The sequence below is a fragment of the Trematomus bernacchii genome, unplaced genomic scaffold (assembly GCF_902827165.1).
Source record: "Trematomus bernacchii unplaced genomic scaffold, fTreBer1.1, whole genome shotgun sequence".
In the NCBI taxonomy this organism is placed as follows: domain Eukaryota; kingdom Metazoa; phylum Chordata; class Actinopteri; order Perciformes; family Nototheniidae; genus Trematomus; species Trematomus bernacchii.
In genome coordinates, this window is record NW_022987863.1 from 43,671 (window position 1) to 48,037 (window position 4,367).

Here is a 4,367-nt window from a genome sequence, read left to right on the forward strand (position 1 = left end):
TGATTCCTGAATCCTGCATTTCACTCAGGGTCAGAGGTTTATCAGAACAGATCATAAATACTCTGACACACCTGGATCAGAAATACCTGGACTCCTCACACTGTTGATACACAAGGTTTGATCTGATGTCTGAGGGATGTAATCAGATCAGATCGACAGCAGATTGATCTGGAGGCTTCCTGCTGATACACCTGTTGATACACACCTGTTGATACACACCACTGAGGACCTGACATGGACTCATCACCGAGGACCTGACATGGACTCATCACCGAGGACCTGACATGGACTCATCACCGAGGACCTGACATGGACTCATCACCGAGGACCTGACATGGACTCATCACTGAGGCATCGTAGTACAGGCCTCTGCTGATACACACCTGTTGATACACACTGCTGATACACACCTGTTGATACACACCTGCTGATACACACTGCTGATACACACTGCTGATACACACCTGTTGATACACACCAGCTGATACACACCTGCTGATACACACTGCTGATACACACTGCTGATACACACCTGTTGATACACACCTGCTGATACACACTGCTGATACACACTGTTGATACACACCTGCTGATACACACTGCTGATACACACTGCTGATACACACCTGTTGATACACACCTGTTGATACACACTGCTGATACACACTGCTGATACACACCTGCTGATACACACTGCTGATACACACTGCTGATACACACTGCTGATACACACCAGCTGATACACACCAGCTGATACACACTGCTGATACACACTGTAGATACACACTGCTGATACACACCTGCTGATACACACCTGCTGATACACACCTGTTGATACACACTGCTGATACACACCTGTAGATACACACTGCTGATACACACCTGCTGATACACACTGCTGATACACACCTGCTGATACACACTGCTGATACACACCAGCTGATACACACCAGCTGATACACACCAGCTGATACACACTGCTGATACACACCAGCTGATACACACCTGCTGATACACACTGCTGATACACACCAGCTGATACACACTGCTGATACACACCAGCTGATACACACCAGCTGATACACACCTGCTGATACACACCTGTAGATACACACTGCTGATACACACCTGTAGATACACACTGCTGATACACACTGCTGATACACACTGCTGATACACACTGTTGATACACACCTGTTGATACACACTGCTGATACACACCTGCTGATACACACTGCTGATACACACCAGCTGATACACACTGCTGATACACACCAGCTGATACACACCAGCTGATACACACCTGCTGATACACACCTGTAGATACACACTGCTGATACACACCTGTAGATACACACTGCTGATACACACTGCTGATACACACTGCTGATACACACTGTTGATACACACCTGTTGATACACACTGCTGATACACACCTGCTGATACACACCTGTTGATACACACCTGTTGATACACACCAGCTGATACACACCTGCTGATACACACTAGCTGATACACACCAGCTGATACACACCTGCTGATACACACCTGCTGATACACACCTGTAGATACACACTGCTGATACACACCTGCTGATACACACCTGTTGATACACACCTGCTGATACACACCTGCTGATACACACCTGTAGATACACACTGCTGATACACACCTGCTGATACACACCTGTTGATACACACCTGTTGATACACACCAGCTGATACACACCAGCTGATACACACCTGCTGATACACACCTGCTGATACACACCTGCTGATACACACCTGCTGATACACACCAGCTGATACACACCTGCTGATACACACCTGCTGATACACACCTGCTGATACACACCTGTAGATACACACTGCTGATACACACCTGCTGATACACACCTGCTGATACACACCAGCTGATACACACCTGCTGATACACACCTGCTGATACACACCTGCTGATACACACCAGCTGATACACACCAGCTGATACACACCTGCTGATACACACCTGCTGATACACACTGCTGATACACACCAGCTGATACACACCTGCTGATACACACCTGCTGATACACACCTGTAGATACACACTGCTGATACACACCTGCTGATACACACCTGCTGAAACACACCTGCTGATACACACTGCTGATACACACCTGTTGATACACACCTGCTGATACACACCTGCTGATACACACTGTTGATCAGGAGTAAGACATATTTAAAGAGGCCTATTCCTATATGTTCTATAGGTGTTAGTGCATGTTAACGGACTCCTTTAAGAACATATTTAGGAAATGATGACGTCTGACCCTCCTCATCAGTGTAAATGAATGTGAGGGAGGGTCTCTGATAGGGTCTTTATCCTCTGAGTGATGTTGCAGTGACAGACGTCTGTGATTTGTTCCCCTCTCAAAAAGAGAAGACTCTGTCTCCCTGCAGTAATATATCTCCTCCTCATCTTCCTCGTCTCTCTGTCTGTGTTTCATCTGGACGTCACTGAGGAGGGGGGGGGGGGGTATGGGGGGTTTCTGTCCTCAGCTCATTCAACTGGACGTCACTGAGGGGGGGGGGGGGGGGGTATGGGGTGTTTCTGTCCTCAGCTCATTCAATTGGACGTCACTGAGGGGGGGGGGGGGGGTGTTTCTGTCCTCAGCTCATTCAACTGGACGTCACTGAGGGGGGGGGGGGGGGGGGGGGGTGTTTCTATCCTCAGCTCATTCAACTGGACGTCACTGAGGGGGGGGGGGTATGGAGTGTTTCTGTCCTCAGCTCATTCAACTGGACGTCACTGAGGAGGGGGGGGGGGGTATGGGGGGTTTCTGTCCTCAGCTCATTCAACTGGACGTCACTGAGGAGGGGGGGGTATGGAGTGTTTCTATCCTCAGCTCATTCAACTGGACGTCACTGAGGAGGGGGGGGGGGTATGGGGGGGTTTCTGTCCTCAGCTCATTCAACTGGACGTCACTGAGGGGGGGGGGGGTATGGAGTGTTTCTATCCTCAGCTCATTCAACTGGACGTCACTGAGGGGGGGGGTGGGGGGGTATGGGGGGTTTCTGTCCTCAGCTCGTTCATCAGCCCTTCTGTAATGAACAACAGACAGCAGCACTTCCTGTCCTCGCTCGATACTGAGTCTGTCGTCTGTCCAGATCCAGTTAGACACGCTGGGGGAGAGGCTCCGACAGCTGATGGATGATCGGGGAAGACTAACACCTGGAAACTGTCTCTGAGGAGCAGAGAGTACACACATCCTTTACTCAAGTAGAAGTACAGATGCTCGTGTTTAAAAATACTCTGGTGAAAGTAGAAGTACTGACTAAACTTCTTTACTCAAGTGAAAGTAAAGAGGCTTTGAAATGTACTTCAGTAAAAAGTACCCATAACTAGCAGCTGTTTTAAAGAGTACCTGACCTCCCTTTATATTAATAGAACAATAAAGTCATTGTTAGCTAATGAATGTTTCCATGCTGAACAACGGCAACATGACAACGTTTTCATTGGTCCCTCTTCTTTAGAGAAGACCAGGAAATGATGGATACACGGATCGTGTTCAAATCAATAGGCACGCAATGACTCTAAATAATAATGATCACGCCACCAAACACACATTCAAACTAAAGGAACCAGCCTGTTTGGGAAATGTGAGAAGTAGAAAGTACAGGTATTTGTGTTCAACATGTAAGAAGTAGAAAGTACAGGTATTTGTGTTCAACATGTGAGAAGTAGAAAGTACAGGTATTTGTGTTTCAACATGTAAGAAGTAGAAAGTACAGGTATTTGGGTTCAACATGTAAGAAGTAGAAAGTACAGGTATTTGTGTTCAACATGTGAGAAGTAGAAAGTACAGGTATTTGTGTTCAACATGTAAGAAGTAGAAAGTACAGGTATTTGGGTTCAACATGTAAGAAGTAGAAAGTACAGGTATTTGTGTTCAACATGTAAGAAGTAGAAAGTACAGGTATTTGGGTTCAAAATGTAAGAAGTAGAAAGTACAGGTATTTGGGTTCAACATGTAAGAAGTAGAAAGTACAGGTATTTGGGTTCAACATGTAAGAAGTAGAAAGTACAGGTATTTGTGTTCAACATGTAAGAAGTAGAAAGTACAGGTATTTGGGTTCAACATGTGAGAAGTAGAAAGTACAGGTATTTGAGTTCAACATGTAAGAAGTAGAAAGTACAGGTATTTGAGTTCAACATGTGAGAAGTAGAAAGTACAGGTATTTGAGTTCAACATGTAAGAAGTAGAAAGTACAGGTATTTGGGTTCAACATGTAAGAAGTAGAAAGTACAGGTATTTGTGTTCAACATGTAAGAAGTAGAAAGTACAGGTATTTGGGTTCAACATGTGAAAAGTAGAAAGTAC